The following is a 13,285-nucleotide window of genomic DNA, read 5'->3' on the forward strand; positions in this document are numbered from 1 at the left end:
AGGGCAAAGGAAGCTGGGGAGCTGCAGCCTGGTAAATCCCAAGCTGCAGACTTTGTTGAGGGCCCAAAAGGTACTGGGGCTGCAGAGGGGCAGCCTGAGGATAGGGAGAGGCAGCTGGTCCTATCCCCTTAGGAATGATGAGTGGCCATTACAGACTTCAGTCTGCCCCAATGAGTCGGGGCTAGATGATGACTGGCAGTAGCCACTGAGGCAAGGTGGGTTTAGAGGGTTGGGGGTCCCCCTGAGAGGGGAGACCCAGAGTCAGGGGGTACTGCTGGGGGCAGAACCCTGAGGTAAAGAGACACTGGGGTCCGGGAGGGACATGGGGCCAGTGACAGGTGAGACACTAGCCTGCACAGGGCACTCCATATGCTGGAGAGCTAATTCCCAGCATGACTAGTAGGAGACGCCACAATGGCGAATTGTCGCTTTGCTACAGATATATTTGCAGGAGTAAGCAAGACACAAGAACTAATTCTTCTGCTCTACTTTGCGCTGGTTAGGCCTCAACTGGAGTATTGTGTCCAGTTCTGGGAGCCACATTTTAGGAAACATGAGGAGAAATTGGAGAAAGTCCAGAGAAGAGCAACAACAATGATTAAAAGGTCCAGAAAATATGACCTGAGGGGGAAGATTGAAAAAAACTGGTTTTGTTTTGTCTGAGAGGGGACATGATAACAATTTTCAAGTACACAATAGGTTATTACAAGGAAGAGGGAGAAAAAATGTTCTTCTTAACCTCTGAGAACAGGACAAGAAGCAATGTGCTTAAATTGAAAGAAGGGAGGTTTAAGTTGGACTTTAGGAAAAAATTCCTAACTGTCAGGTGGTTAAGCACTGGAATAACTTGCCTAGGGAGGTTGTGGAATCTCCATCACTGGAGATTTTTAAGAGCAGGTTGGACAAACACCTGTCAGGGATGGTCTAGATCAGTGGTCCCCAACCTTTTCGCCTGGCCGGCGCCAGATGAAGGACAGTGGCGGCAGTTGAGTATCCATCGAAATGCTGCCGAAATTCGGCAGCATTTCGGCAGATGCTCGACCGCCAGCCAGGACCCAGGTGCCATGGCGCCAGCGGGCAGCACATTGGGGACCGCTGGTCTAGATAATATTTCATCCAGGTGGAGTTGGCAACAATAAAGGCTGGATTCAATATCCAGGGGTCCCTCAACAATAAAACAAAGAACTGGCTCAAGTAACCTGGGAAAATTAAACACAACTCTAGGCACCTCTAAGAGGCAAAACTTCCCCTCTTATAAGCATTGAATCTGTGTATAGCAGAGAAAACTTTTAATAAAAAGAGGAAAGGAACCTGGAATTATTTGAGAAAACAGTCATGAGCAACACTCTCGCTGCAGCGTAATTGGGCAGTGTTCTTTGCCTCCATTTCACCCGTTGCAGTGTGAAAGCTCCTCTCAGGTGACAGTTGGGCTTCCCCCATTGTCCCCTCAGGCAACAGCTGGGCTTCCCCATTGCCCCTAGGTGGCAGTTGGGCTCCCCTCATCCCCCCAGGTGACAGTTGGCCGTTCCCCCCCTTTACAGTCCTGTCGCTGACTCTGCTCGCCAGGCCCCTCCTCCCACAGGTGTTTCCCAAATTGCTGCTGGTGGCTTCGGCCCATCCCCCGAGCTCGCCACACCCAGAGCTGGAGAGTTCGGCCTGTCCCAGCAGAACCCCGCTAGGCTACAGCAAACCTCCAGCCCTCGGAGCAAAGGACCACGGAGCCCCTGACTGTTTATTCCCCTAGTGACATCACCACATCCTTAAATGCAAACACGGGGGTTACACTGGCATTGCTCAGCCACAGCCAGATGCCCGAGTGAGCATGGGGAAGAGATGGGCTGTGCCTGCTGAGGCGCCAGCGCTGGAGAGGCACCAGGCAAAATTCCTACCTTTGTGAGCCGGCCTGGAGTCCATCTGGCTCAGGGACTGTGGGGCCCCTGGTTTGCTAGGTGTGTCTGGTTCTTTATTAGCCAGACAAGGTGGGTGAGGTCAAACCTTCTATTGGACCATCTTTTGCTGGTGAGAGAGACACTTTTCAGCTACACGGCTCTGCTGTCCTGGGACCTATACAGCTACAATTTTTATTTTTGTGGTAAGGGATGCAGGGGTAGCGAGGGCCTGAAGAGGAAAGAGCTAGTGGCTACTATTGTCAAAGGAAAGACTGGCTAGCAGCAAAGGTGGATTCAAACCTACGTAAGCAGAATACACGGGATCAAGCTTAATTCCTCGGCCACCTCTTTACCTGCTACGGTGTCTTTCACATGCACCTGTTAATTAATTAGCCAAGATCAGACACCCAAATTAATGTAGAAAAGAAAACACAGAGCTGGCCTGCAGGCATACCAAGCCCAAAGCTACATTGTGCAAGTTGGCCGAATGTTTAGGGCTGTGGCCTATTAATCTAGTCTATGCTGCACACAGGTGTTTGAATCCTTTTGATATTGGCCATCCCTTCTTCTTTTGGTGGAGGAACCCACTGGCTCGTTCTCCCAAGCCTTTTCCACCCGGTCTCCAAAAGCAGAAAATTTTCCCACAAATTGGATGCCAAAGCACTTCCTACACTGGCTAGGACTTGAATCCAGTTTACAATAATGTGACTGATGCGTGAAGTCTTTACACCACTGGTCTACTTGCAGGCCTCCCTTGCTATATCTTCTCTTACCTAGGCTGGGTGCCTAGTTTTGGCTGACTAAGGGACAACTGGTGGCAAAGGGACCATTTTGGCTGATAAAGTGACCAAGTGGCTAAGGCGTTGGACTGCTAATCTGTGCCTCGGTTCAAAGGGTACAAAGAGCAACTGGCAGATGTGCTCAGTTTTGTCTGCAACTCTGGAGGAGGGCAAACATAGCACCTATCTTTGGAATGGCGAACAAACAGGACTCAGAGTCGTAGACATGCCAACCTAACTTTAATATCTGGAAAGATGCTGGAATAAATTATTAAACTATCATTTGGTAAAAACCTGGATGATAACTGCACAATGGCTGAAAGACAGTACTCAAAGCATAGTTATCAATGGTACGCTATCAAGCTGGGAGAGTGTATGTAGTGGGCTACCGCACAGGTCAGTCCTGGGTCTGGTACTATTCAATATTATCATTAATGACTTGGATAATGGAGTGGAGAGTATACTTAGAAAATCTGCAGAGGAGACTGAGCAGGGAAGGGTTGAAAGCACTTTGGAGGACAGCACTGGCATTTAAAATGACCTTGACAAATTGGAGAATTGCTCTGAAATCAAATGAGATGAAATTCAAGAAAGACAAGTGCAAAGTACTTCACTTAAGAAGGCAAAATCAAATATACAACTACAAAATGGGGAATAACTGGCTGGATAGCAGTACTGCTGAAAAGGATCTGGAGGTCATAATGCATCACAAATTGAATGTGAGTCACCAATGTGATGCAGTCACAAAAGGCTAATGTCATTCTGTGATGTATTCGCAGGAGCGCCATATGTAAGATATGGGAGATCACTGACCCACTCTTCCTCGAGCTGGAGGACTGTGTTCAGTTCTGGGTATCACACTTTAGTAATGATGTGGACAAATTGGAGAGAGTTCGGAGAGAGCAACAAAAATGATCAAAGGTTTAGAAATCCTGACATCTGAGAGAAGGTTAAAAAAAACCTGCCCATGTCTAGTCTTGAGAAAAGAAGACTGAGAGGGGCCCTGATAGTTTCCCAATATGTTAACGGCTGTTAGAAAATGGACAGAAATCAATTGTTCTCCATCCCACTGAAGGTAGGACAAGCAGTAATGGGCTTAATCTGCAGCAAGGGAGGTTTAGGCTTGATGGTAGGAAAAACTTTCTCAGTTAAGTTCTGGAATAGGCTTCCAAGGGAGGATGTGAAATCCCCTTCATCTAAGGTTATTAAGAACAGGTTGGACAACCTCCCTGTAAGGGATGGTCTGGGTTCACTTGTCCTGCCTCAGTGCAGGGGGCTGGACTTGATGATTTCTTGAGATCCCTTCCAGCCTGACATTTTATGATTCTATGATTACCAACATTCTCACAAACCTCGCATAGTCCTTCAGGCTAATATGCATTAACCTCTAGGAGATCACAGGGGAGACATTTGGGCACAGGGCAGAAAAAAGCATTGACAGATTCCACCTGCAAACAGTGAGGGCTTAAACATGGTGGACTCTGGAGTGAGGTAAAAAACTGGAATTTTTTCTCTGTGAAAATTTAGATGAATTTCAATTGAAATTTTCAACAATATTTTTTTTAACTTTTCATTGAAAAACTGATAACCTGAAAACTGGGGGTGGGGGGGGGATCAAGTTTTGGCAAATGAAAATGAAAAATTTTAGCTGAAAACTTCCAAGAAAAGAAATATTTCGGGTCTTCAAATTAAAAAATGTTCAAAGAAAGCAGAGACTCCACAAATAAATAAGTAAAATAAACAAAACATTTAGTCAAAAAATTAGTTTTCTACTGAAAATGGTCTTAATGTAAAACTTGCAGCTGGCTCTGGTGCAGTCATCACTGTGAATGGGTTGTTTCCTCAGTGCCATTGCTGTGCATGGTGCTGTACAGTTGGGTATCATACAGCACAGTCCCTGCCCTGACAACTTGCCATGGGTAATACTCTTGACTAGAGGGTTAAAACTCCCAGCATCCTTTGCTAATGTCTATCCTGGATATGTCTGTGGCCTGGTCCAGCTGCTCAGTCACTCTGTCAGCATCAGGTCTTGGGTATGCTCCAGACCTGGATGCTCCAATCACTTACCCGAAATCTCTGCCAAGACCAACAGCTTCACCTTGTCCCTCTTGCCCATTCAGTATTAGGTCACTCAGCCTCCCTCTGAATCATTGTCTCTGATACCTATTGTGCTTCCAGTCTCAGAGGGAGAGTCCCCACACCCAGATTTTGGGGGAGTTTAGAGCCTCTTGTGTAGCCTGGGGCTGTCTCTGTCATAGGCCCAAATCGGAACCCCAAGTCCACACTCCCAAACTCTGGGGAAGGTCAGATTAGGACTCACAGCTGGAACATCTCCAGTTGTTCTGTCCCAGTCCAGCATCTCCCTTTCCACTGGTCCCCTCTTTCACTGATCAGCCACAGCCATCTTAGTGTTCAGAAATGTGAGCCAGCTTGGAGGTGTTAAACCGAGAGGGGACGTCTCTTTCTACCAGACTTTCTCTAGCTCAGCCAGAAGTTAGCAGCTCAATACAGGGATCCCTTGGGGAGGCTCTCTGGCCTGGGCTGTTCAGATGCTCTGACTAGATGGTCACATTGGTCTCTTCTGGCCTTTAAATGCACAACTATGAAAATAAACTGCCCTAGAAGCCTCATGAGAACAGATGACAGAGAGAGAATGTGTGTGTGTGTGTGAGAGACTGGGTTATTCAAGCCACATCACAGCATGTGATATATCCCCACTCTGCTAGGCTGCTAGCTTGGGGTCAGGTCTGGGGAGAGCTCACTTTTGGGCCAGGAAAGAGACATCTACACAGATGATTATGCAGGTTCTGCAGCTGCTCAGGGCCTGTCAGTTCATCCTGCGGTTCCCTCCCTGCACAGCTGCACAGAACAGCCAAACTGTGTGTGCAGAGACTCAGGCCTTGGCTACACTTCAGAGTTGCAGCGCTGTTGGTGGCTTTATAGCGCTGTAACTCACTCCCCATCCACACTGGTAAGGCACATACAATGCTATATCTCCGTGGCTACAGCGCTGCTTGTATTACACCTCTGCGAGAGGAATAAAGAGTATAGCGCTGCTGCAGTGCTGGGGTGCCCATGTAAACAGGGAATAATCTTAATACGCTGTGACTGACTTCCAGAAGCTTCCCCTAATCCTTTTAAGTAAAGGTCCCGCTCTTTGTTTTGTTGTGAACTCCAGCAGCTGCTCATCAAAAAACCAAACACAGCTCCTGTTTGCTATGAATGAGCAGAGGCAGGGAGGCTCCCTTTGGAACGCCCACAGCTAGTGTTTGCTTGAAGAAAGGGGGAGGGAAGGGGCTTGAGGAGAGAAGCAGCGAGGCAGGCAGGGCAGGGGGGAGGTCCATTTCAGGGAAGCTACATATCTGGTCTGTGTGGAAAAAAACAAACAGCTCTTGTTTGGTTTCAGTGAGTGAGAGGGGGTGGGGGAGGAGGTCGGAACTTGCAAGGCAACTGCTGACACAGTGTCCGGCTCCAAAAATCCACTGTCTCTCTCCCCCCACGCTCCCTGTCACACTCCACCCCCCTCTTTTGAAAAGCACGTTGCAGCCACTTGAATGCTGAGATAGCTGCCCATAATACACTGCTCCCAATGCCGCTGCAGATGCTGCAAATGTGGCCACAACAGTGTGCTGGTAGCTGTTCAGTGTGGACAGACTGCAGTGGCTTCCCTAACTAGCTCTACGAAAGGCACAGTTTAACTCCCAGCGCTGTACAGCTGCAAGTGTAAAGCCATATCCTCACTGAGCAGGGGCCATGATCACAGCACAGGACTCTCCTCTCCCTCCTTTTCTGAGCAGCAGCTGGTCCCTCTCTAGACCGAGCAGTGTTGGCCATCCAACCAACCCCTGCAGGGCTGGCGGAGACAGGTCTAATTCCTGCCCTGGGCGTTAGGGCCGGGGAAAGGAAGGCAGGATCTAGCCCAATAGGAGACAGGCGGCGTGCGGACTCTCCGTGAAAGATCAATTAAATCTTCCTTTGGGCGATTTCCCAGCTTGTGATTTTCTGATGTTTTCCCTCATTCCAGTCCAGGCTCTTACCCCTCTTTGGATGAAATAACCAGCGGTCATTAGCCTCCAGGCAGGTACCAGCTTGGTCATGTCACCCAGGCTTTTGGGAGGCTAGGGAAGGTAGAATGATCTAGTTGGCCAGGGCAGTGGACTGGGATCAAGAGCCTGGTTCCAATCTCTGGACTCAGCTGTGGACTCCTGTGTGTCCTAGGGCTCAGTGCTAGTCTCTCTCTGTGTCTCAATTTCCCCTTCTGTGAAGATGAGGAATAGCTGCCCTATCCTCGTTGTTGATGTACATGATAGGATTAAAACCCATTAATGGACTGTGCCAGGCTCCAGAACTCCAGTTACAGGGGATGTAGAAGCACGAGGGGGAGCATTGATGGGAAGATCTGTTTATCTCAGGGCTTCTATAGACAGAAATTTTGACCAGTATAATTTAAACCACTTAAGCTTTGCTGGTGTGTAACTCCCATGGGACACTCTTACTGTGAATAAGAGGCCTTTGTCAGCGTTATTCATAGATTTCTAAGGCCAGAAGGGACCACTGTAAACATTCTGTCTTGACCTCCGTGTAACACAGGCCAGAGAACTGCCCCCCTAAAAAATTCTTGTTTGAACTAGCAGCATCTCCTTTAGAAAACATCCACAAACTGATATTTTAAAACGGACTAAGCGAGAATCCACCACACTTTCATTGCGTAAGTTTTCCCATGGTTAATATCCTCCTCACCTATAGTTTATATGCTTCCAAAACAATTAATAAACAGAAAAAAGGGTCTCTTGCTACCAGACCCAGGTGTGCACAGGACTTACACTCTGTGCAAAGTGCTTCTCCTCGCAGGCTTGCTTGCGTCCTTTTAGCCTGGAGACACAGGGTGGGAAGGCCCCAAAAGCAAATCCCTTCTAGGTAGCACAGAGACTGGCTTTCTTCCCTTAGTCAGTCCCTTGTGCTTGTTTTCTTCCCTTCTGGGGACAGAGTGTAGCCTTCCTTGCTGTGGAAGGATTCAGAGCCCTTACTGCCCACCTAACTTGTGACAGCTTTCTTGCTTCTCTCACTCTCCACCTGCCCCTTCCATGCGGGGGGGGGGGTGTTTAAAAAAGTCTCATGCAGTTGAAGCCAGCTGAACCTAATTAGTTCCCTGGTAACTCATTTTCCAGCTGAACCTTATTTCCCCGTGGTTATCTCTCCCCAGTGGATTGGGAGAGGCCTTTTAACCCCCTGGGACTAATTACTACCCCTCCCTTTGTAGCTATTTGTCCTGTGTTTGCCACAACTGTTATAAATACAGTGCTATAAATTCACTCTGTAGCTGATACCAGATAACTTCCCCAGAAGTGCTATAGAGGCAGGGATTGTACATTTCATGGGCAGGTGCTTGGTTGAGTCCATCTGCTTTGGGAACATGTCAAGCTGCCCACAGCTTTCACACAGCTGCCTCTATTGCCTCAGCAGGAAATGATCAATGCTCACCCTGCCGGGAAGGTCGGGGCACCTGAGAACTGGACTGGCTGCTCAGTGTCTGCACAATATGGTTATGCCAGAGGAGTTTTATCACAAAATCCCTGTCACAACTGGCGCTGATCACCCTTGACTGCAGTTGCACCCGAGGACGAAGGACAGAATGGGCCGTGGGGACACAGGCCCTCTCACTCTCACAGCTCGTCTCACGCACAGATTTGGCACATGCATAATTGACACAAGCACTTCAGCCAAACCTTCCAAAATGGCCAGTGATTTGGGGAACCCAACGTGAGACAGCTTAAGGGGTGACAGACAGACTGTACTGAGGTGCCTCTTGCTGGAAATCAGGCCCTGTAAGGTGGCTTAACTTGGCCCCCCAAATTCACTAATCGTTTTGAAAGTCTTGGCCTCTGTGTTTAATGATGTGATAAACCAAGCATGGTATTTAACAATAATATTCTAGCTAGCTAGCTATCACAGGCTTTGTGCAACCGACTCCTTTGAAATCTCAGTTAACCCACTACTGTAGAGAGAAGCCCCGGTCATTGCTTAGCTGTTTACAGCCGCCTCTCTGTGGGTGTGAGGCAGATTCACAGTCCATGCACCTGGAGAAAGTCATTCTGCAGATGCTCTTGCTTCATGTATTAGCTGCGTTTGCAGCTCTGGCTGTGGGGCGGGGTGAGTTCCCCATCTTCACATCCCACTACTCACTGTTCATGATCTTACCATCAAACTCCCCTTCACCAACACCCCTAGTGGAGATTTTCCCTGTTCCTGCTCATTGGCTGAGCTACAAGCTGTGCATGGCTGCAATCCGAGGGTGCCAGCTGCTCAGAATGAACCACAGTCCCAGGGATCATTCGGGAGTAGAGCTACCAAAATTTTCTGATCTAAAAATGATCATTTTAAAATTTTTAATATTTTGTCAAACATTTTCATATTTTCAAACATTTCCATTTATTCAAATAAAAGTTTAAAATATTTTTGTTTTTTTTTAAAAAAGTAACAATTGGAAAAAAAATTAAAATGGAACATTTTCATTTTTTCACATGATTTTTTAAAAAAGATTTCACATTTTGGATTCTCTCTCCCTCCCTTTTTTCCATTTTCCCAAGAAAAAGGAAAAAATGGAAAAAAATATGAAAACAAGTATTTTTCACAAAAGAATTTTTAAAAAAATGATGTAAAAACAATTGCAGAACATATTTACTCCTTTTCACTCTGCTTTCTTCTGGGCTCTACTTCTACCAGGTAATCTCCAAGTGTGTTCCACTGATCATCCATATACATCTCAGTTCTCACAGCCATCCCCAAATACGTGAGCTCCTCCGAAACCTCCCCTGTCCAGTTGTTCTGCAGAGCTGACTCCATCCCAGTGGTTAAATGTGCCCAGCCACCATCCCAGGACAATCCACTACTGCATCTGTTACTAGGAAAAGTTGCTCCCCAAAACTGCCCTGCCTTGTTCTTCTGACAGATTTCCCTTGAGGCCCTCAACTGTTTCGCTTCCCACAGAGGTGTTAAAGTCTGTTCACAAGACTTCTTTTCCCCTGGTTCCCCCACTTGCTTAGTCACATTGATTCTGGCTCCCACCTGCTCAGAGGTCACTTCTGGATGCTTTTTCTCAACTTCCTTGTGTTCTTCCCTGTTCCTCAGTGACCTCTCAGCAGGGACAGCAGACTCCTCAGGAATCCAGAATGGGGACGGTGGTAGGCTGACTGGATAGCAAGTGTGAAAAATCAGGACAGGGGGTGGTGGTGGGGTAATAGGAGCCTATGTAAGAAAAAGCCCTAAATATTGGGACTGTCCCTATAAAATCGGGACGTCTGGTCACCCTAGACAGGAGTGTCAGTCAGAGCAGGATGGACAGAAGTGGCTGGAGCTGGGTGTGCAGCACAGGACAGGTGGACACTAAGCAGGTGAGGAAGGATGTGTAGTTCTGTGGTAGGTGTTCTCGGGTGGTGAAAGTCACCCTTGTGTACTGGGTCCCGCATGAGGCCCAGATCCCATAAGCCCAGAGACAATTATCCCCAGGGGTAGCTGGGTCCTTCTCACCAGGGACTGGAGACCAGGGTGGAGGCAAAAGGTTCAGACTTCTCCAATATACCAGGCCCCACAATCACCCAGCGAACTTTCACCCTGGCCCAGCTGTGCCTTTAGCCAGGGGGCTGTCTTAGTCCCAGGCAGTGAGAAGTGTTTCCTTAATGATATTTTTAGACTCACACAAGCAAACCAGGCTCCTTCAGTTCTCAGTGTTCCAGCCCTAAATAGAAATGCTGCAGTCAGGGTGGGGAACGGGGATGACACGGGTCAGGAAATGGGGAGCAGTGACAAATATCAGACTGGAGGAGAGGACAGATCAGATCAGAGAGGCTGCAGAGTTTCTGCTGCATGAGCCCTAGAGACCCCAGGGTCTCTGGGAGCAGAGAGTGGGGTTGGCTGCAGCATCCAACCTTGGGGAGCAGATGGGGGTACATCAGAGCAGAGAGAGAGGAAAGAGATCCCCTTCTTCCAAAGTCAGACAGGGCAGAGGACACAGGTGGAAACAGGGAGTGACTACGGATTGTCTCCTCCTGACCTTGTTGGGGACAGATGCAGCTGGGCTTTTTCCAGCCTGATTGGTTCCCCCCACTGCCCTGATGATCCTGTCTCTGTGCCTCTTCCTTCCTCTCTATGTGGGAACCCTATGCTATTTCATAGCAGGTTGGGAGGAAACAGAACCAAGAGCAGACTGACCCAGACTGTCGGCAAATCTTCTTTACTGGGAGAGAAATGGGGAACCAGTGTAAACACTGAGTATGAGAGTTACTGGGCCAGTTCTGCAGCTTGTGTGAATGGCTGTTGCTTCACTGGAGTCAATAGGGGCAAATACCCAATTGATGTAAATCAGTTTAGCTCCACTGGAATCAGTGCTAGTTCACACCAGCTGAGGATCTGGCCCTCTAGAGAGCTGAAGGAAAAGGCAGTTCCCAGCTCAGCCAAGGTCTGTGTGCACAAGGAATCTGCCATCTCCCAGATCTAACGTCCTGCCTGGTTTGCTTCTTCACCGAAACACAACTCAGGAATTTTTCCCCCTATCTATTAAAGGCAGTTTTTGTCCCTGCAGAGAGACCGCAGAAAAGGGGGAGATTTTTATCTCCAGCACTAACCACACGGCCCCTTTCTGTTCCCAGCGCTGAGTCCCAGCAGCCAGGAGATCTGCTCAGCTCCCGGTGAGTCCCTCTGTCTGTCCTCAGACATACTCATGCCAGAGGGGTTTGTATTGACCGAAAATCCTCCCAGCTACAGAAGATTATTATTCATTATTACTATTACTATAGTCCCCAGACGCCCCTCCCAGGGATCAGGGCCCCTTTGCACCAGCTGCTGCACCCCCTTATGTGAGGCTCTGGACCCTGCCCCTGAAGAGATGACAGTCTCAGCTCTGACTTTATCCTCATGTTACCCAGCTGTGCTGAAATAAGAGCCTGATTAAGAGACTTTTGTGCATACCCTGCAGCCCTTGAGCAGGCAGAGCTCCTCCTGCCTACCCCACGGAGAGGGGGCAGTGCTACAGAGCTACCCACACTGTGCTCCACATACGTGAGCTGTCCCGGACATCGCTCGCACAGAGCTATGCATCCCAGATGGCGTTCACACCCGACTCAGCACGGTCCCCACTATCTCCTCCTGCGCAGTCACATTAGCAGCTGTCCCTTCCCAGAGTTCCCTGGCACTGCTTGAGGGAGTTGTGGGATTGCACAGTGACTTCACAGTCACCCAGGGGGCTGTGGGAAAAGAGGCCAAGCTGTCCAGACTGCCACAATCCCATGTGGAACATCCTCAGCTCCCCAGGGGCTATCCCACAACCACAACTCCTCCACAGCCAGTGAACCACTTAGCAGCTGCAATCTGCTTCCACGGCAACCAACTTCCTTTAGCAAACTGCAACCTGGGCTCCCCCTGAAATGAACATTGCTGATGGCTTTAACCCATTCCTCTTTCTAAGAGCTCTCCCTGCCCCAATCTTCTATCTGAACCAGACATTCTGCCAGAAGGGGGACTCCGTGCTGCTCAATTGCTCCATGTTCTCCTGGGCCCCAGCCACATGTGTCGTCTTCTCCTCCAAGCCGCTCTGGGACAAAATCTCCTCCCCATCCTTAGAGAAGGTCACCTATGACTATGTCCATGTAGTGTCCAGGGGCAGCTCTGGGAATTACTCCTATGGGTACGAGATCAAGGAGAGCAACAACCAGGTGACCAGATCCCAGCTCAGCCCTACCAAGTACCTCAGTGTTACTTGTGAGGGGGTGATTGGCAGAGAAAATACAATTATCCATGCAATGGCAGAGAGAGAATCTAGAGCCAGATAGCTGCACAACAGGGTGAAGGGCAGAAGTAGGTTGTTATCCTCTGTGTGTACCAGCTCCTATATGGAGACATGACACCCGCTGTCTGTGCCCAGAGACAACAATGGGAGGTTGGCTGGCTCTGGGAGCAGATAGTGGCTAGAGGCAGCATAGACAAGCACATAAATCTGCCACATTCTCTGTAAAAGGCAGTGAGACAAAGTGGATAAGAATGGGGTTTGCCGTTTTAGAGCCCTCTGCTCTATTCCTGGCTCTGCTCTCATGACCATACAAGGGGTAAACAACAGCTATAACCTATACCAGAGGGGCATGAGCTCTTAGCTAGTACTAGCGGCTGTGAAGAGCACAGAGAAGTTACTAACACTCAGCTGGGCCTAGAGCACAGTGTCTCCTGGCTTGTAGCTGAGTGCCACCCCCCAGGCCCCAGGAAACTTTGTCAGGCATCCATGCCCCCCCCCCCCCAACTTCTACACAGGGTGACAAGGCTGCTGAATGCCCAGGGAGTGAGTGACACTCAGCAGGTCTGAAGGAGCCAGGGTGAGCCCCTCTGGGGAGGTTCCCATTCGGGCAATAGTCATGTCCCATTTGACTGATGTAGGGGGTTGGGCTCAGCCATCACAGCCGATTTTCTCACACACTGAGTGTCACCTTGTCATGGTATGAGTCCCCACTCTGAACCTTAGCGTCCAAAAGATGGGGTACCAGCATGAATTCCCCTAAGCTTAATTACCAGCTTAGAACTTGTAGTGCTGCCACCAACCATGACTTGCAGTGCCTGGTACACTCTGGTCCCCCC

The 13,285-nt window shown here is 48.9% G+C and overlaps 1 pseudogene; it reads left to right on the forward strand.

The window, feature by feature from the left end:
* The window catches only part of LOC142047556 (butyrophilin-like protein 9), a 174,233-nt pseudogene that overhangs the window by 121,428 nt on the left and 39,520 nt on the right, over positions 1–13,285 (forward strand).

The sequence above is a fragment of the Chelonoidis abingdonii genome, chromosome 11, assembly GCF_003597395.2.
Source record: "Chelonoidis abingdonii isolate Lonesome George chromosome 11, CheloAbing_2.0, whole genome shotgun sequence".
Classification (NCBI taxonomy): Eukaryota; Metazoa; Chordata; order Testudines; family Testudinidae; genus Chelonoidis; species Chelonoidis abingdonii.